Here is a 21,414-nt window from a genome sequence, read left to right on the forward strand (position 1 = left end):
GCCTGAGCATAAGGACATAGTCTTCTTTCTGCTACATCTCACTCTTGGAGCTACTGATTTAAGTTCTACACCCAGTTTAAAGAAACTCTCAATATCTAACCTGTGACCCACACAACAGTATTGAGGAACTGTAATTAAATGTCAAGGCATTGCTACATGTTTGGAAGGAACACAGATCTTGATAGGCTGAAGCCAAAAGCAAAGCTAAGGAAAATAAGATTGATACGAGGTGTTGAGGAAAGAACAACACCTTCAGTAGTCAACATAACATCACACATTCACTCTCAATACCCAATACCAGAAGCTCACTTAAATGGTTAGTCACTCCAGACATCCAGATATTTTGCAAATAAGAGGGGAGGCAAAAGGCTAAAGAGACAGAACAAGAGGAGGGAAATGGCTTTGGCTGTGCAGGCCTTGATCTGTGCAGGCCTATGTGGAGGGCTAAGTCAAGCCTCCAAGCAGCAAATAAATCACAGAGAAGAGAAGCAGGGGCATTTAATGTGTCAAGGGGGCTCAGTAGCTCATAAGACAAGAATAGTCTTAAGCAGGCACAACGGGCACAGTAGACTGAGGATTAGTACAGTTTGGGGTCAGATACTGACTCCAGTTATAGGACAAGCAGCAGAGTCCAAACACAAAATATAGTCCTGGGGAAAGTTTCAAATATGATAACGAAGGGAAGATTTCCATATGATGAGAGGGTACATGAAACCCACTAATCCTGGGATGGCCAGAAACCTTTTTTTTTTAACCAGCATTATGCAAATACAGTCTAAAAAAATTGGAGATGACTGCAACAAAGGAGAGGAAATAGATTTGTGAATATAAAGTGGTTCTATCTGCCCTCCAGTTTCTCTGGCTAAGATAGCCTACAGATTTTTCTACAGTGGTTCCGTACCATGGAACAGCCTCCCAGAGGACATGAGGTGGGCACCATCTTTTAAAGTTTTAGAAGGTGCTGGCTGCAAGGTCGTTTTATTCACTAGTTCTTTTAATGTGGTATAGGCTACAGGAATTGAGGGTACTTGGGGTTTTAACTGTACTTTGTATGTTTAGGTTTGTAATTGTAAGCTGCCTTGACCTGCGCAAAAAGTCAGATATAAATATTTTAATTAATAAAATTTCATTGATTATTTCATTCAATGTCTCAACAGGTGGATGCTTAATTAAGTATAAACTCTTCTACTGTTAATTACAAAACAAACCAGGTCACTTTACAGTGTTTTCATGGCAACAATTCTTGGTTTTGTATCAAATGTACTTTCAGTGCATTGTAAGATTGTAGCACATTTGGCAAATGTCAATATATATGTTGTCAGTGTCTTTAAAGAAGAGCATATTGGAATTGTGACATAGCTGGAGATGCTGCATTGTTATACAAGCTTATTGTGAAGTTACAACACTTCATTTACAAGTGCATAAACTTAGTTTTGGGTAAAATGCTTTTTGGGGTGGTAATTCAGGTTTTAATTCAGAACAAGTTGTATTCTCTTGTCATAAATTGGCAAAATATCTCCAACAAAATGTAGCCTAGCATTGGATTGCTTCTCCCTTTACTCACGACATTATTCATTTAACTTCAGTAGCATTAAGGAAAAGATAACAAGATAATTGAGTTCCAAAGTCAATACTAAACTGATCCATAAATTGTGAGTATTCCCCACTTATTGCATCTTCTTTCCAGGAACCAAAATTTTCAACTTAATTTAGCTTCCTTAATTTGACTTAGTGACTGATAATCTGATGGCTTGTCGCTTGTGGTAAGATTGCAGGAGAGATGTACAGATAGCTAATCATTGCATAGCCTCTTAGAATTCATGACATACTTTGGTTGGATCCAAAGGTGCCCTTCTTTATGAAGAGGGCATGTTCTGTACATGGAAGGGCTGTTTCTTTCTAGACAGCTGAATGAGAAAAATGAAATTCAGTCTAAAGATATTCTTCTTGTACAAAAGCTTACACCGGAGCTTGTACAATGTCATGCTCAAGCGGAAGCTTGATGACTATGATGGAATCTACCTATTGGAGCTAAATGCTGCATGAACTTTTTCACAAGCAGACATAAAATAGGTTTTACAGTGTTTTCCCCCTTTCTGTTTACTGTTCTATGGATACAGGTACACCTGAAAAAATGAGGGTTTTTTTTCTTATTTGTATTTTAGGAAGGGCTTAAATACTGGCATTCCAGGTTATTTGGGTCATAGAATTATTGAGTTGGAAAGGGTCTTACAGACCATCTAGTTCAACCCTCTGGTCCTCCAAATACCATTTTGGTATTTGGATTCTGAAGGTTTGTTTGGAATTCCAAATTTTTTCAAGTCCATTGTTCTGTAGGGGGAATACTTCTTGGGGACTGGAATCCCCGAAATTGCAAGGAGTCTTTCCTTCCTTTCCATTAAAGCTTCCTTAAGTTTCAAATAGATTAAGCCAAGGGGACCATCCTTCTTGTGTTCAGTGTTTTCTGTGGAGGGGTGTGTGATTCCAAACTTATTTCAGAGACAAGAAACCAAAAACCAAACATACAAAAGCAAACCACTATTGGCTAAAAGCCTCCCAATGCAAAGAGAACCAACAAACTCAATAGAACCAACATCAAACTAGAGAATCCCTGCAGAGCCATTGGCTAGTGTGGCAAACCACTGCAACCAATGTCAAACCAGAGAATCCTAACTAAACAAACTGAAGCAAAAGACACTGTAGCAAGTCCAACAGAATCAGTGACAAACCAGATAATCTCAGCAGAACCACAGCCCATTGTGGCAAGCCGACCATACTCCATGTCAAACTAGAGAATCCAAGGCCAACCAACTTTAGCAAGGGATTCAATTGCAAGATCAACAGAATCAACTGCAAACTTTTTTCTGTGAAATGGAAAAAAATGAACTGATGCTTTGTGCTTTTGAAGATTAAGAGGCAAAAAAGAAAATTACAGAGAAAGGAGATGTATATTGCTTATGGTAATCTGAGTGAGTGTGCAGCATGTAATGTATATGTATCTATCACAGAGAAAATCGGAAGCTATTCCTTTCAATCTTACTATATTATTGTGTAAGCGTATTTCAGACAACTCAGTTTACACCCTGGTGCACCACCAGAGGGCGCTGCCATGGAGGGAAGCCTAGGAAAAGCACCATGTCCCTCCAGAAAACATGCCATGGTAAGAAGCCCAGGCTGGGAGCAGGATGGAAGCAGGTGGCAATGCCCTCTACCTGCCTTAACACAGCTGGTATTAGGAGTAGAGCAGGAGGCAATGCCCACCCCTGCCTTAACCCAGCTGTTAATAGGAGTGGAGCAGGTGGCAATGCCCACCCCCCTTCAGCCAGCTGGGATCAGCAGCAGAGCAGGGGGCAATGCCTGCCCCCTGCCCTAACCCAGCAGGTATTAGGAGCAGAGCAGGTAGCAATGCCCATCCTCCCACCTTAACCCAGCTGGGATCAGGAGCAGAACAGGTGACAATACCCACCTTCCTTCAGCCAGCTGAGATCAGGAGCAGATCAGATGGCAATACCTGCTCTCCTTCACCCGACTGGGATCAGGAGTGGAGGAGGTGACAATGCCCCGCCCCCTGCCTTAACCCAGCTAGCATTAGGAGCAGAGCAGGTGGCAATGCCCATCCTCCCACCTTAACCCAGCTGGGATCAGGAGCAGAACAGGTGACAATACCCACCTTCCTTCAGCCAGCTGAGATCAGGAGCAGATCAGATGGCAATACCTGCTCTCCTTCACCCGACTGGGATCAGGAGTGGAGGAGGTGACAATGCCCCGCCCCCTGCCTTAACCCAGCTAGCATTAGGAGCAGAGCAGGTGGCAATGCCCACCCACCGTTAACCCAGCAGGTATTAGGAGCAGAACAGATGGCAATGCACACCCCAGGAACAGCATGATCCATGGGCCCTTCCCTTTGTTGTCATTTTCTCTTCACAGTGGCAAAAACTAGACTCTCTGGTGGAAGCTACATTGAGGAGTTACAAACTGATCTTCCCAATGTCCAATACCCACCAAATTTGCAGGGGAAATAGTCCTCATTGTCCTCCGAAGGACCCCCCCCCCAAGTTTCAGAGATATTGCACCCTGGGAAAGACATGATGCATAGGTCCTTCCCTTTGTTGTCATTTTCTCTTCACAGTGGCAAAAACGGGACTCTCTCATGGAAGCTACTTTGAGAGGTTACAAACTGACCTTCCCAATGTCCAATACCCACCAAATTTGCAGGGGTCATTGGTAAAAACGGGACTCTCTGCTGGAAGTATATTGAAGGGTTAAAGCCAGAAGGAAAGCCAGAAGGAGTTCAGACAGAGTTCAGTCCCTGCCGTTGCCAGGGGAATTGATTGAAAGGCCTCAGACTGTCTGGCTTGACAAGCGGCTGACAAAGACAACGAATGAGCCTTGCAATGACCACTTGTTCGTTTAGAATGGAGCCTCACGAATGGCTTGTTTGTGAACAGACGAATGGGCTGTTCATGATTTTTTTCCATTCGTAATGATATTTGTGCCCATGTCTAGCCAGGAGACTGGCAGAATGGTGGAGTGTGCTGCACTCCCTGCCACTGCTGCTCTGCAGCAGACAGAGGAGGCCAGATTTAAAAGTCCAATAGAACTGCAGTGCCCCACTGCCCCAGGCAGTGCTGCTGTGCCACTGAGCATCATCATGCATAGCCAGTGCCTGGGTGGGCCCAGCCAGGCCACATCTGACCAGAGCTGCAGTGGGCCCAGCCTTGCAGTGGGGCAGTGGGGCTGGGAAGCAACAAAAGAAAGGAAAGAGGCAAAATGATGGGGAAGGAAGGTTGTGTGGGTGGGTAGACTAACACAGAAGTGTCTTTTGGAGGGGGAGGAACACAGAAGCATCCATGGAAAGAAACAGGGGATAGTATTTGGGAAGGGCAGGGAGAAAGGAACAAGGAATCATCTTTGGGAAGTGGGTAGAAAGCAACAGAGGAACGATTATTGGGAAGGGGTGAGACAGAAACAGGGAAGGGCCATTGGGAAGGGGGAAGAAAAGAGAATGATCTTTGGGTTATACGCACACAAAATGGTATTGTGTATGTGCACAAAATTGTATATGTTCTCTGTGTATGTGCAAGGTACAGAATGCATTTGTATAACAAAAGTTTGTGTCTCGCAAGGATGAAGCAAAATCAATTTTTTCCCCAAATCAAAATGGCAGGATCAAAACAAATTTAAATCATTCCTAGAGGGGCTCGGTAGCCAGTACATTTACTTCGATATTACAGCTTCACTGGTCATTCTCTGATTGAATATTTGATATTAGGATTTGACATCCAGTAAAAGTTGATATTTGACAGTTGGTATTTGATTGCTGATTTGTCATAGTATTCTGTAACTGAATGCATTTGATACTTGCCATGCATTTTTAATACTAAAGTGCATTTTATTCATTCCACATAATGGTATTTGAAAATAGTTGGCAGCTGATAGAAGATTTCATGCTTGACACTTGTCACAATACAAACAATCAATAGATGCCAATACAATTAACAGGAGAATTCTATGAAGAGCTGCTCCAGTCTAAGCCCATTGAAATCAAAGGGTTAATCCAGCTCTGAAATCAATGGGTTTAGAGTGAAGTAATTCCATAGGATTGTATTGTAAAGCTCACAAATTTTGAGATGAAGTCTGTGTTTTAATAAGATTCATTATAAACTCTTCCTGCCAAGTTATGCTCTTATGAAGACAGTTGAGTATTGCTGTTGCTGTTAAGTAAATTGAATAATTTTAATCTGAATTCTATTAATGTTGCATTTTTGGAACATTAATCTCCTATTGATTTTACAACACTGAACATAAACCATTTTAGGATACGAATTGCTTTAAAACAAATATCTGACTCACATTTGAATTTCAAATTTGAATTTTTATATACAAAATTTGAACATTTGGTCAGATTATTTTTTTGTACAATATTTTATTTCAGACCTTATGCTTTGGAATAATGTTAACGGTAACAGTTTTCCTCAGTTTTGCAACATTTAAATTTTAATTTAAGTGTGGCTCCTGCCCTAACATAGAGGAGGAGCCACTTCTGCAGAAATGAGATACAGGATTTGTAGGAGTGGCAGTCATAGGCCAGCTGCCTTATGCAGCCTACCCTATAAGAGGGGATTAAATCTTTTCATCATTTTGCTATGCAAGGTGCACTCCCTTTAATGAGCAATGTGGAATTATCAGCAATTTTGGGGCCAGACATATGGTTAATTCTGTGGTTATGAGAACCCATTTGGTATAGTGGTTTACAGCGGCAGGACTCTAATCTGGAGAGCCAGGTTTGATTCTGCGCTACTCCACTTGAAGCCAGCTGGGTGACCTTGAGTCAGTCACAGCTCTCTCAGAGTTCTTTCAGCCCCATCCACCTCACAGGGTGATTGTCATGAGAATAATAATAATACAGTTTGTAAAATGCTCTGAGTAGATGTTAAGTTGTCCTAAAGGGCAGTATATAAATGAAATGTTGTTGATATTATGTTATCTCAAACTGGCTGAAAATAGACCTTGTTTGTCTGCTTCACATTGTTGGGTAGACATTAAAATATGCTTAATCCTGGCAGAATTACTTAGACTGTACTCATGTGGCTTGGCAGAACTAGTGTGGTTTATATAGTGAAAGTTTAAGTTGGATTGTGAAGGATTCAGAGTCATTTTAGGAAAGGAGATAAGAAGCCAGCCACTCATGGCCGACTGGACCAGCAGTCTGTAGGAGGAGACTCCCTCAGTGCTGGGCATCATCATTTGAACCCTTGTGCTGACTGGCATGAGAAGATGGTAATGATGGTCTCTTGGCACAAGTTGGTATTCAGGCTAAGAAAGTCAGTTGAGCTTAGAGCCAGGGTAAGATTGCCCGAAGGCAACAATCTCTCTCAAAGCGGCTTATGAAATCTGCATAAAGGCATTGGGAAGTTTAATTACCTGCACAGTTTTTGCTGTGATTAAATAAACCCTAGTTTAAATGACTTTTGTACCTCCAGTCTGGGGCAGAGGACAGTGGATATGCTTGTAGCACATATAAGCCACAGCAGGATTTGAGTTTAGTGGCACCTTAGAGATCAACAAGATTTCAGAGCATGGGCTTTCAAGAGACAGAGCTCCCTTCTTCACATATAAACCACAGTTCATTTGGATATCAATCTGCAAGGGCTGTTCAGAAACCCTAACACTGATTTATTTTATAAAAAAAAAACTATATAAGAATTAGTAACCTCCCGCGTGTAACCGTAACTGAAGCCCATATTGATCCCCTTCTGCACCGGGAACACACAACTCTTCACTTCCTCTGAAGTCCAGCTGAAAGGCATGAAATCGGCTTGTATGTGGCCGTTCGCACCTCTCTGCAACTCGATATTAAAATCTTTATTTTTGAAACCCAGATATTTAGCCCCCTCTACAATATTCCCACATATGTCAAACCAAAAAGAATAAAGAGAGAACTTTCCCCTGTGCTTTCAAACAAGTGATTGATTGACACTGAACCGGACTTTAAAAAAAATTTAAAAGAGGAAAGAAGAGAGTGGGGAAGAATGGAAAGGAGGGGAGGAGGACTGGCGGGGTAGACAACAGTAGCCAATCATAATGCAGTGGGCTGGTAAAGGGTGGGAGAGGGGGGAAGAGGGTGGAACCCCAAAAACAGAATAAAGATTGTGCATGGAGAAACACCCTACCACAAAGAGGATTTTTTAAAACAGTATAAGCAATCCCTGGAAACAGGGCCGGCATGCCCATTGAGGCCAGGTAGGCGGTGGCCTCAGTGCACGGGGTGCTGGAGGGGGCAGTGGAGGAGGCACGAGGGGCGGGAGTGCATGCCATGGAGCTGCAGCCTCCTAGCCCTCCCACCCCGCACTGCCACCGCCACCAGCACAAGCCCCCAGCCGGGCGCAGCAGCTATGGGCAGGCATCTGAGGCAGTGCAGGGCAACCGAGCGTGAGAGCTCGGAGGCCACCTGCATGCCATCCCATCCGCCCACCACAGCAATCGAGCTGGAAGTGCGCGCACGCCCATGATGATGTCACACGTGACATTATCACGCAGGCTAGTGCGTGCATGCAGGTGCCCGGCCCACCGGCCAGCCACGGGCGCTGAAAACCCTGGTGCCACTGCTGCACGGAAAGTTGTGGAAAAACCGCATAGTGGCCAGGGTGACTACTCATAGCAGCAAATCTGGTGCAGAGGGTCTTGAACAAACACTGCAGTACGGGAACTGAACCAGTAAAATTGACCCGTGCAGACTTAGCTTTTGTACCCTCTCCTTGGCAGCCCTAACACTTGCCGATTAGCTCATGGGATTCTAGTATACATCAGTTTGGGGAGTATTTCATCTTTTGGTGGCACATATTTGCTTCCAGGGCATTCTGCATGCTTCTATTTATCTCTGTTCATTATCTCCTTCCAGGACAAATTGGGATCCGACATTTTACTCTCACTTCACTAGCAACATACATCCTTGGGTATAACAGATGGCTTTATCTGTTGACTATCCTCTTGCAAACTCAGTTTGATGCCTGAGAGCACTAGTACTGTATTTGTCTTCTCATGCATCATTCACCATCAGCAATAAATTCTGGTGGACAAATCATCACTTCAGAAACACCTGGTGAAGCCCAGCCCATTAAATAGATTGACACAGGTGTAGATGATTAGAATTTAGTAGTAAGCAATTACAGCAAACAAGATGGACTGCAGGCAGGGCTGACTCCGTCTCTCAGCTTTGGGTTCTGTAGCAGCAACTCGAAGGAAATTATATTAATTTTTTTCCCTCCCTTGCAGGCAGAGGCAGAGTAAGCGAATTTTGTCATTAAGGTCATGATATTAGTACATGGCTCCTTCATTCTCATAAAAATTATCAGATTGTGAAACACCTGTGATGTGTGCTAGAGATGACTGTGTAATTGGAACGTGCTTGGGAATCTCCTAAATGTTTATGAGGCTGCTTGACACAGGTAAGAATGATGGTCTTAAGTTGGTCTAAAGCTGCCTTTCCCCATGAGTACAGCCTCTCACTGCCAACAAAGCATGAGAATTTGTGCACCCCAGAAGCCAATCTTTCTTTCCCAAAGGGAAGTTGTTTTTTTATTTCTCACAGAAAGGCAATTTTACATCTTGTGCTAAAGTGTCCTGAAAGAAAAGTGAAACCTGGGCCGTTTCCACACGGCTTACCTTTTGTCGGGATACAGCATCTTCGCGAGCGAAATCGCTCCAGGAAGGCGCTGTTAGCGCAATTTTGTGCGAGATCACACTGTTATCATACGATTTCACATGAGATCATGCTGTTATCATGTGACTTCGTGCAAGATCACGCTGCATAACGGCAAAAAGTAAGCCGTGTGGAAACGGCCCTGATCTAAATAGGTTCCTCCAATTGTGCAAGCTTGCTTGGGGCTTATCTCTTTGAAACTTGGTCCTTGGTTTTCTTGACAGTCCTTAGTTTACTTGTTTGGAAACAGTCCTAGGTAGATACACTCATAGCATTTCTAAGGTTATGCTGCGTGTACCACTTCACTTCACTTGTTGCAGAGACTCAAGACCATTACCAGCTATGCAGTTCCAATGCAACCTGATTTAATTCTTTTGGGCCTCTGGAAGGATCCCATAATCCCCTTTATAAAGAAAACATTAATTTTCACTATGCTTTCTGCAGCAAAAGCTCTAATTGCTACATCCTGGAAAAACAAAAACTTACCATCCATCTCTACGTCGTACAAGAGGCTATGGGATTTTCTTATCATGGATAAAATCTTGGACCTTCTTCATTGTATAGATAACCCGACGTATCAATCTACTCTTTTTGAGCAATCGTTACCTTTTCTAGATCATTTCAATAATCCAGAGTAGACAACTTTTTGTGATCCACTTATTTATAGTTATATAATCTTGTCTTAATAACTAATATATATATTGATCATTATGCTTTACTTTCAGTATTTCTCTTAATGAGTAACCCTTTCCATGATACCCTTGAAATGTGTATATTAAGATGTTATATCCATTTAATGTTTGTGTATTTTTATACAAGTTATAAAAATAAAGTTTTAAAAAAACTTGTTGCAGCAGAATCAGGTATATTTCTGCCAGTTTATTAAAGAAGCTTCAAACAGGGTTCCTGGGTCCCACACAGGATCTGAATGAGTGCCCTTGGTGTCTCTTCCTTGGCTAATGGTTTATTTTTCTTGTATAGGTCAGTCTTGTTCTTCTTCATGTGCCTCCACCATCCCATACCGCTCTGGCATCCTGCCAGCATAGGGATACTGTACTCTAGAACCCTCAGACCTCTAGTAAGGCACCTTTCCCTGTGCCTTGGAGATGGCTCCTCCAGCTTTGTTCTTGGAGCCATTTCCCAAGCCTCTGGTATCTTTCCAGTCTCTCCCATAATCTCTCATTTGAGCTGATGGGCTATGGGTGCAACACCCGCCTGCCTGGTAACACCATGCCATTTCCAGCCCAGACGTGTTCATATTTGTCGGGGGAGGTAGTTTTGAATTTCCTGCATTGTACAGGGGGTTGGACTAGATGACCCTGGAGATACCTTCCAACCCTATAGTTCTATACTTCTGTGATCTGGACAGGTTATTTTGGAGTGCCACACTGCCTCCTGGGACTTATGCCTCCCTACCCGGTTCACAATGTTAAAAATTTAGAACATAATCCGGCTAGAAATACTTTGTATTCTTAAACAGCTATATCTTTCATATACTATTTATTCATATCATGTATATCTACTATATACGTATAACAAGCAACAAAGCCCGTTGTGGGGGAAAATACAATGGGCTCTAGATAGGGGAGGGTGGGCAGGCAGGCATTCACTCCTCCTCCATCACTGATTCCAGCTGGTGAAGCGGAGGGGTGGGCATTGTTATCTGCTCCATGCCTGATCCGCCTGATCTCAGCCATGTGAAGGGGTGGTGGCCTGATACATGCCATGTAAAGGGGGGACGGGCATTGCATCCTGTTCTGTGCCTGACTACAGCTGGGTGAAGGGGGGCAGGCATTGCCACCTGTTCTGAGCCTGATCCCAGCTGGGTGAAGTGGGGTGAGCATTTCCACCTGCTCCCCACTGGGTGAAGGGAGGAACAGGCATTGCCTCCTGCTCTGCACCTGATCCTGACAAGTGAAGGTGGGCAGCGAGCTTTACTACCTGCTCTGCTCCTGGTCCCAGCTGGGTGAAGGGGGTGCGGGCACTGCCACCTGCTGATAGATTGAAGGGGGGCAGGTATTGCTGCCCTCCCTCCTGGTATCTGGGTCTCCCATTTGGGATTAGAGAAGTGAGGTTTCTTGTTGCATTTGGAACTCTGTCTATCAACGCTCTTGAAAAAGCGGCACCGAAACAGGAATTCAGCTTGCGCCCTGTTGAGCAGCTGATAGCTGTGATTCCTTTCCTGCATGTCCACTTTCTCCATTGTGAGTTCTCTGGAGCAGAGGTCGGCTCCTTGCTTGCCCGCAGCTTCAGGTTCCCTTGAAGGCATCCTACGAATAAAGAAGAGAGCTGGGGCTCCGTTTTCTATTTCTAAGCACATGGACTTCGGAGAATCTGGACTACTGTCAGGGATTCCTTTGATGCTCAAACCTTTTGGTCAAGGTCAGGTTTCTAGTTATTCTGGAACTTACTCATTGTAACCTTATTGTACGAACACTTGCTGGCTAGATAAATTACTATATTTTTGCTTAATGATTAGAGGAATTATGGTTTCTTCCAGCTTAGTGTGCTTCTATTCTGTGGGTCTTCTAGGTCCAACCGTTGTAGATTCTTGGTCTGTACACTGCTCCTGATTCTGGCAGGTTGAAAAGGGGCATGCTTGGCTCCTGACTCCAGCAGGGTGAAGACAGGGTGGGCATTGCCACCTGCTCTGTACCTGATCTCAGCCAGGTGAAGGCATGAGGTGAACATTGCCACCTGCTCCACTCCTGATCATAGCTGGGTTAAGGCAGTGGGTGGGCAAAGCCACCTGCTCTGCTACTGATGCCAGCTGGATGAAGGGGGGGATGGGCATTGCCAAGTGTTCCACTCCTAATACCAGCTAGGTTAAGGTTGGTGGTGGCAGTGCCATCTGCTCTCCTCCTAATAACATCTTTGTTGTGGAAGGGGAAATTCCACCTGTTGTGATCCTAATACCAGCTGGCTGAAGGGCAGCCAATTAATCAGTAGGCTATTTGGCTGTTCACAGCCTGTTCATGTGTATTCATAGGAACAAACTACTTGCAGCCACCAGAAGTTGACTCCAAGCTAATGAGGAATCATCTGGGAATTTGCTTCTGATCTCCTACTGTAGAGCTTTTGCTCTGTACTCATCCAAGGGTTTTTTTTTGGGGGGGGGGGTCTGGAGTGCACACACAGCTAATCAGCTGGAAGTTTGGTTTTCATGATTGTCAATCCTGGAAAATTTGCTGATTTCAAGACTTCCTGGAATGCAACATATTGCCGGGGTGGGGTATGTGTGATCAGAAGGTCAGCTGATTCCCATTCTCTTCTCTGCACCCCAGACTGTAAGCTGGGGCTACAGAGAAAAGGAGATAAATGATCTTCTTCTACCCTCCCTTTTGCAACACAGACATTAAAAGCACTGTTTCTGGCCCTGCCCAACTTGAGAAATTACCTGTTTTTCTCCCTTCTGAAAATTAGAGATTAAAAGCATTGTATGTGCCTCCTCTCACTGGAGGAGGGGGGGAAATAGCTCTTTCTACCCTTCCTTTTGTAATGCACAGATAAAAAGCATTTCATCTATCTCTGCCCAGTTTATAGGGGAGAGAAGAGTTTTCTTTTGCAATTTAACCACATAGCTATTCCGCTGAGGCAGCAGGGTGGAGAAGAATCTGACTCCCAACTAATTCCCCCCAGTCAGCTGTGAGTCTACTTCTGATGAATAGGCAGCTGCAAAATTATTTGGCAGCTGTTCAATTTGTTCAATGTTACTCAAATATATCCCTGATCTGCTCAGTCTAACAGTGAGTGTTGATCTCCCAAACATGTTTGCTGAGAAATTCACAACATCCCAAATCTAACAGGTCATTTTGTAACAAGGATTACTGGACTAGATGGACAATTGCTCTGATTCAAAATGGCACCATTTATGCTTATGAAAATAATGGCAGGGGGACTAAAGAATGGATTTCACTAGCACAAGGAGGAAGCAAAGTTTAAATGGAAATTTTCAGGTTGAAATCACACAAGGATGAGAAATTCAAAAGCATCCATAAAAGCAAACTTAAAGAGCTTGATTTACTTAACCCTGTATCTTCTATGCTTTGTATTTTCTCTGCTTTGGGATGGATTCTGCAGTTTGCTGTAACTACACAAGCCAAATTGGCTTGTGACCCAAAGCTGATCTTCCCTCTCCCTTATTACCTGTGCACAAGGGTTCATTCAAGGATACATTGCCATTAATTTTGCTTTCAGCCCATGGATATAGGACTTCAAAAATATTAGTAGATGTAACTTCTGGGTTGGGTTTTTTTTTGCCCTGTTCACATGTGCTCTTGGTTGTTAGCAAATGCTAATCTACAATGTTCTTTCTCTAAAAGTTCTATTGCTGACAGATGCTGACCCTCAAAGGGCCCATCTATACTTTACAAACCTCAACTCTTTAAAAAAAATGGTTTGCCAAATGATCTTACTGCATTTTTCAGAAATAATTGGGCTCGGTGCCCTTGTATCTATTGCCTTCTTTCTCGTCAGTAGTAAAGGGTGCCATAAATAAGAGTGCCGTCTAGACACGGAAAACATTGTCTGCTCCATTTTTGCTCACTGTAGCAATGTGTTTTGTCTGTTCTTTTTATTGGTTTGAGGCCTCTGCTTCCTGTGAGTCTTATCTTCTTAATGGCAGTCATTTCAAATATGCACAGTATATTTTCTTGCTTCTGTGGATGACACTCGCTATCTCAATAATAATAATCATTTGGCCTCTGATTTAAACCATTCTAGCAGGACAACCTACTGTGAGAATCGACAGCTTGCTTCACTTCTAAAATTGCCTACTGCCCTACTGGTACACTGGGAGTTTTCTGCTGGCTCTGTTCTCAGAAGGTCCTTGAGAAATGAAAGCAAGAATTGTTGAAAACAGTTCCTGCTGATCGACTGCAGTGTTTTCACAGTGGTCTCTGGCAGGAATTATAGGTTAAGGGAGATAGGAGAGATGTGAGAGGAAACATAGGTAAAATAATGGCATATGTATGAGTTGATGATGATTATCATAGAAGGTCTGGTGCTAGTTAAGGCAAAGCATTGCTTATAAAGTTATTGAAATGTTGAATCATTTCAAAAGTTCCAGTTTGTTTCACAGTTTCTGCACAAGGGACTGTGGCCCACCATTTCCTTAACATTAATTACAAAATTCACTAAAAATATGGACTTGGATCCAGCAAAGTCCAAGCAGAAACATAAAGGACTTCATGCAGTTCTGCTTGTGCAAGGTCTTGTGCAATACCTAGTGCTTTCCTCCCTATATCTAATAGTGCCAAGAAATTGGTTGAATGATGTCTTGCTCAAGCGGAAAAACATTCAGGACACACTAAAGACAAGGAGCTAATGTGAAGGGTTTGTTCATACTTCTATTTGCACATAGATGCTAGCACACGCAGAAATCTTATGGAGGATCCAAACCATTGCCATTAAAATGGACACTTGTTTTTACAGGAACAGTGTAAAAATGTATATCTTTGGATAACTGATGGAGAAATGCTGCCAACAAACAACAGAACATTCGTTCATGGAAATCAGCAGGATAAAAACGGTTTTCCCGAACATGAACAAAAATGAACAGAACCAGAACCAGAACAGAACATCCCTAGTCGACTAGCATTTTCTTTAAGGTAGCAAAGTTAACATATGCACAATTTTCAATGAAACATGCTTAAAAAATTTATCCATGTGAATCCCAAGATAATGTCATTATTGCATGAGACTTAAGTATCACAGTACTCTGGCACATTTGGGTTCACTCTCAGACAAGTCTAGTTAAGATGTCTGAGTATAGCTATCCGAATCAGAAAGATTGGGTGGAACTTAAAAGGATTTATAAATTGTCTGCAATTTATTCTTTGAATGCATCAGAATTATTTGCCCTTTGTAAGGAAGACATGGTATCATTCCACCTTGTCATGAGTCCCTCACAATAGATCAAGTTTTTTTTTTCATATCAGTAGTTCTGAGCAATTTTCTTATGTTGTCTATGCATGTCACACAAGTTTTATGTTCAAATTATACATGCAGTGTACATTATGTATATATTTAATTTACACATTGCATTTATTGATGCATAAACAATGTTGGAAAATGTTGGTATTTTATGGGAGAAGTTTGGTACAAAGAAAGAGAAAATGGAGTGAAGATAAAGAATAATTGGTTCAGTTTGCACAAGAGAGACACAGAAAACAAAATGGAGACTTTCTTGCTGAAATGACTAGGATAAGAAATTCAGAATCATTCCTACTTTCCAATAAGCTGTTTGATAGACTAATAGTGAGTGAAATGACTGAAATTCTGCTTTATGTCATGAAATAGGTAACTTAACTTCAAAAGGTTTCCATATGGATGCCAAATGTTCAGTTTGGGTGGGAAACACGTATCATCATGTACCAAACCACACATTTGACTGAGATTTATGAAGATCATAATGTAATTCAATTGTCTATTACCAGAGACCCTTCTAGATGCCTGGGGCCATATAATGGCATAGGATATAAGGATAAATAGCACTGGCACCCCCACCTTTTAAAAGCCCAGAGTGTGAATGAATGGAGATTACATATTAAATAAAGCACAGAGCCCGTGAGTTTTCAATTCCACCACAAATCTGAAGACAGAAAAGTGTCCTGTGGGATATGTAGTACCCCCTGGAGGCTTGCTTCCTGGAACTTGAGGTCTATTATAGATTCTGGAATGACACAATGGCCAGAGTTTGTAAGACATTATGCTTTTCTAGAAACAAGTCCTAAGCCATCAGATGGGGGGGTTGGCCACATTTCTGAGTTAATAAGCAGTGATTGACTCATCTCCTGTGTAAATTAATTTTTACTTTCACAGCAGCTTCAGACGAGGTAATGTTTGAACCCCTGAATGCCCTTGCCACAAAGGCAGGAAGCTGGCTTTCCTTCAGAGGTTAGGCTTGGTTTTCCCATGATATCTGCTTCTATCCCCTTAAAGACAATATTAACTCTTCAAAATCCTATGGAGAGTTACCCCAGTCTAAGGCCATCGACTTAAATGGGCTTAGACTGGTGTAACTTGGCATAGGATTGCACTGCAAGACGGTAATCTCTGATTTAACTTTCCTCTTTTTCTAAGTTGCCCCTCTCTCTTCCCCTTTTTGACCTCCTCCCTTTTCTGACAGTTCCTGATTCCTGCCATGGAGACACCCTCTGCCTGCAGGCATTTAACCAGCCATGATATATGATTAAATATTAATTTTCATCAACGGAAAGGATGGTAGCTAGGGGGTATCCTATGGAGTGGTCCATGGATTAGGACCTCTTTTTCTGAATTTTTGAAAAAAAAATGAGGGAAAGGTCTTTAAGCAGAGATAAGTTCCCCCAATTTTTAGCGCAATGATCTGAAGGGATCAGCTGAGGCGACCCGGAGGAAACATAGTTTTCTCATAGGAAACAATGGAAGATGGCTGGGAGCACCTTCTTCAGGGACACACAAGATTGGGCCACTTTTGTCTGATTCACTTGAAACTTGGGAGTCTTTAGTAGAGAGGGAGAACTAGGTTCCCTGAAATCCTTAGAAAATAGCTGCTTTGTAAAGCTGAATTTAACTCCTCTTGGGACTTAGTCCTGATATCCTCAAAACTAAAATTTTTATCCTTACAAAATGATAGCAATACTCCTGAAATTTGGGGGAAATGATGATCATATCTTTTCTGAAATTACAAGATGAAAAGAGAATGCTAATTTTTGAAGTGTGCACTCCTATAGTCACAAGTGAAACAAAGTTTATGGAATGAAACTTTCCTGCCTCTCTTTTCCTACTGCAACACACTGATCCCTTCTGTTCCTGGTGACTGATTACAGTACTCTGACAAACAATTAAGGGTCAACTGTGTGTGAGAAACACCCATCTCCCCATGGACAGCAGTGGTTAGATACAGCCTATTAGTTTTACTGTTACTCATTTACTCATTTACTGTTTACTCATTTTTTAATCTTTAATTGTGATAATTTTTAATGAATCCAACACGTAATGCCCAAGTAAGGTCTTCATCAGGCTTATTTAAAGTTTCACAACATCCATTTATTGTTTGGTGTGGGGCATAACTTAGTAACAGAGCACTGTAGCAGGTTGAGTATTCGATCCTTGGCAGCCCTAAATACTGTATTCCTGATAGCGGAGCTGGGAAACCAATCAGAACAGACCACACTGAGAGCTAAACTACAAGAGACGAATGACACAAGGACACTCATATGAAGGGAGTCACAATGTTAGTAGAATCAAAAAGAGTCCAGTAGCACCTTTAAGACTAACCAATTTTATTATAGCATAAGCTTTCGAGAATCAAGTTCTCTTCATCAGATGCCTGATCAGGCATCTGATGAAGAGAACTTGATTCTCGAAAGCTTATGCTATAATAAAATTGGTTAGTCTTAAAGGTGCTACTGGACTCTTTTTGATTTTGCTACTACAGACTAACACGGCTAACTTCTCAGGATCTATGACAATGTTAGTAGGGAAGCTACGTTTTAAAAGACAGATTGGAAGGCTCTGTCAATATCTCCTCTCTACAGAGCTGCAAAGATCACTCCTCAGAGGGTTTGTTTTTTTCCTCCTAGAAGGAGAAGTGAAACTGACAGAGCCTCCAGGAAGCAAAAAGGAAATTAACAAACCCTCTGAGGAGTGCTGGCTCTGTAGAGAGGGTAAATTGACAAATTCTTCCAATCTGTCTTTTAAAACTCAGCTTCCTGGCTAACATTGGTCCTTGTGTAATTCATCTCTTGTAGTTTAGCTCTGAGTAAGATGGACTCATGCGCTGATTTGTCAGAAGGTAGCTTCATGTAGTTACTACAAAGAAGTATTACTCTCCAAAGAGCAACAAACAAGACAAATGAATGTAAGCTTCATATTCAGAGTACGAAATATGTATTCATTTCCTGAGACCTTATGAAGTACTAGGTGCAGAAGTACAGAAGATGAAAACAGGAATGGGGAAGAGTTCATATTTTTAAAATCTTGTAATAGGCTCTTGGTACTGGTTGGGAGGAATGGGTTTGTATTGTTTTGGTTCTAGAGAATCATGGTTCTGGAGAATCATGGGGTCTAATGGAAATGAATCCCCCATTTTTTCAATCACACACACCTGCACACACAACTGAGGAACAAAGAGTCAAAAAAGTCACCAAGCACGCTGTAGGTTTTTTTAAATGCAGCTTTTGAAACACCGTTCTCTTTCTTTCTTTTCTGTCTCTCTTTTTTTTACAAGAGAGCATTTGAATTGGAACAATGTCAATATTGTAGAACAGTCTCCTAAGCCCCTTGTCATTGGTAATAGGGACATCAGTTACAGTCATTGTCAACATTCATTAAGTTCAGATCTTCCACTCTTCTGTCCCTCAGGGTGCCTTTCATTGATGTGCTCCTAAAAAGGTTATGCATCCCACATTAAGCCAGCATATATTGCTGGATCCCTCTCCACCCTCCATTCTGATGTATTGATACAGAAATAATATATTATTTTTAACAGTTCTTTTTTCTATATGCAGATGTATTTTCCATGATGTTTTCTTTTTCATTACTATTGCTGTGTCCACCTAACATCATATTATATGTGAACATGTATGTGTTTCTTGCTTTACAGATTTATTATTAAAATGCAGTGATTTTTATAGAGAATTTAAAGGATGATATTATGAGAAGAGGGAAATAAACTGATGTCAATATGCATTCTCCGAGGCAAAAAGCAATATAATTAAGTTCAAGCACTGTCACCCCATACCAACCTGCCTGTGAGTGAAGAGTTGGCCATTTCCAGGCTGTCCCCCAACTTGAAAGACTCCATTTGGATAATGTCTTCTCTATGGTAGGTCCTCCACTGTAGAACACTCTTCCTAGAGAGACATACTTGATGAATACATTATTGAACTTTAGGCACCAGATCAAAATAGGTAATTCATCCAAGATTTTAACAATTCTTCTGTATTAATAATTGCCATTTTCTCATCATATTGCAGCTGAGAATTTTATTGCTGTCTGTTGAACTAACTTGATTATTACTTTTGATTTTATCACTGATACAATTAAGAGTAGATTTTTGTTCGTTGTCTTGAAAATTCTCTGCGATTTAAGGAGGTGTATAAATATTTGTTTTCTTTAAAAAGAAGTAATTTCTGTCTGTGGAAGACCATTTATACCAATGGAGGAGGGGAAGCAATTTTTGCCAATTGTTTTTCCCATTCCAGTTGGTCATATTTTCACCAGGGTTATGGCAGGGGGTCCATGATCCCTGGGAGAAGTATTTGTGGAAATGAAGTGGGCTGCAGTAGAAGAAAGGAGGCAAATAAATTCAATTCCTCTCACTTAAGTCTGCTTTGCTTCTTGGATCCAATGTACTTTGGATCCAATGTGTCTAGATCATTGATTAGATTCTGAGTAAGGATATTCAAATTGTGTTTCTTCATATCTTTTAATTTTCATGAAAAAACTGAAAGACCATTTTCATCTTATGTATTTTCATTTCACAATTACTATTTTAACCTATTTTTATTTTACTTCACAATTACTCCCCACCCCACCTCCAGCATTTTTACACAATTTATGTTCCATTTGTAAGCAATTTTTTAAAAAGCATCAGTTTAACAACAATATATCTATTGAATTTTATTAATACAAGAGGATGATATGGTTTTTTTCTAAATTAGAAGCCATGAATGAAGCCTGATTTTTAAAAAATCAACTGGAGTTTTCATAGAATTTGGTAAGATCTGTCACAGCCCTTGAATCTACAAGAAGGCTGGAGTGGAGGTCGAGTGAAAAACACTCAATACTGGGGGAATGAATCCTCACTTCCCAGGGTAACAGGAGCCACCAGAAGTTTTTCTTAAATAATCCTGTTGAGAGACCGAGGAACCAGTCTTCAGACCTACCAATTTTTAATCAAGAAGTCAAACATACAAGTTGAGTTTTAAAAAAACAATGACTTGGTAGTTGTAGCCAAATAGGCCAAAGTACTAGATGTACATTGAAGCTCTCAAACCCCCAAAACACCACAGAATTATAATTAATAAAGTTTATTAAAGAATGTGCAAAAGATTAAAATTATAGAATATGTGCAAGACAAGAAAGAAAATAATAAAACTAAATAACTACGCTAAATTACTATACGAGCTTGGTCCTCTGACAGGATTGTTGCCTTGCCAGACAAAGAACACAAAAGTCCAGGGAGAACGCCCGAGTCCAAAATCCAGAGACATAAGTCCTAGACTGAAACCTATATTGGTAGTCAGGTCCAAAGCACAGTAAGATGTGTTGTGATAGATATTCTACTTGCAGTCACTCACGGTAGAAGCAGAACAGTATGAAAGCAAAAGAATGGGAACCAGACAAGAATGACCCTTGCTTTATGCTAGGATGCCTGCAGCATGACCTGGTCCTGCTTGACCAATCAAGGGGTGTTTCTAGGACATGTGACTACATTCCTCTGCATCTGGAGTGTATTCATGATCAGAGTAATTTACTGTCACCCCCAGTCCTTTGTGTTACTAAGATAGAATGTGAGTGTAAAACTCCATCCTGGACCTTCTGTAGCTTAAGGAGGCCAAAAATCCTGAAATAAAATTTTGAAAAGCCAAGAAACAGACTAGGACAGGCCAGTTTCTTGACAACATTGGTAATAGAGACTGGAATAAGTTTTCTCAAAATTCAAAAGTGTTGTCCATCAATTTTTTTAGATGTTTCTTCATGCACCATAATTTTAGGTATCACGGGCCGGCCCCAAAAGTTGTGCTGATCAGATATAAATTAGAAATGCTCCATAATGTTGCAGCTACATTGTTTAATAACAGTAACAACAACATTCGATTTATATACCACCCTTCAAGACAATTTAACACCCACTGAGAGCAGTTTACAGAGTATGTTATTATTATCCCCACAACAATCACCCTGTGAAGTGGGTGGGGCTGAGAGAACTCTGAGAAGCTGTAACTGACCTAAGGTTACCCAGCAGGTTTCAAGCGGGGGAGTGGGGAATCAAACCCAGTTCTCCAAATTAGAGTACCGCCACTCTTAACCACTACACCAAACTGGCTCTCAGTTGAAAACAATCTCTTTCCATTTTGCTTCACTTTTTTATGTAATTGTACCAAGAGCTTTTTATCTTGTGCCATTTTCTATATCTTTGTGCTAAATGTTTTCTGTTTAGATTTATGTAATTTTGAGTGTAATACTTGCGTGACTTATATGTAAATGGAATAAAGAAACCA

The sequence above is a fragment of the Eublepharis macularius genome, chromosome 13, assembly GCF_028583425.1.
Source record: "Eublepharis macularius isolate TG4126 chromosome 13, MPM_Emac_v1.0, whole genome shotgun sequence".
NCBI lineage: Eukaryota > Metazoa > Chordata > Lepidosauria > Squamata > Eublepharidae > Eublepharis > Eublepharis macularius.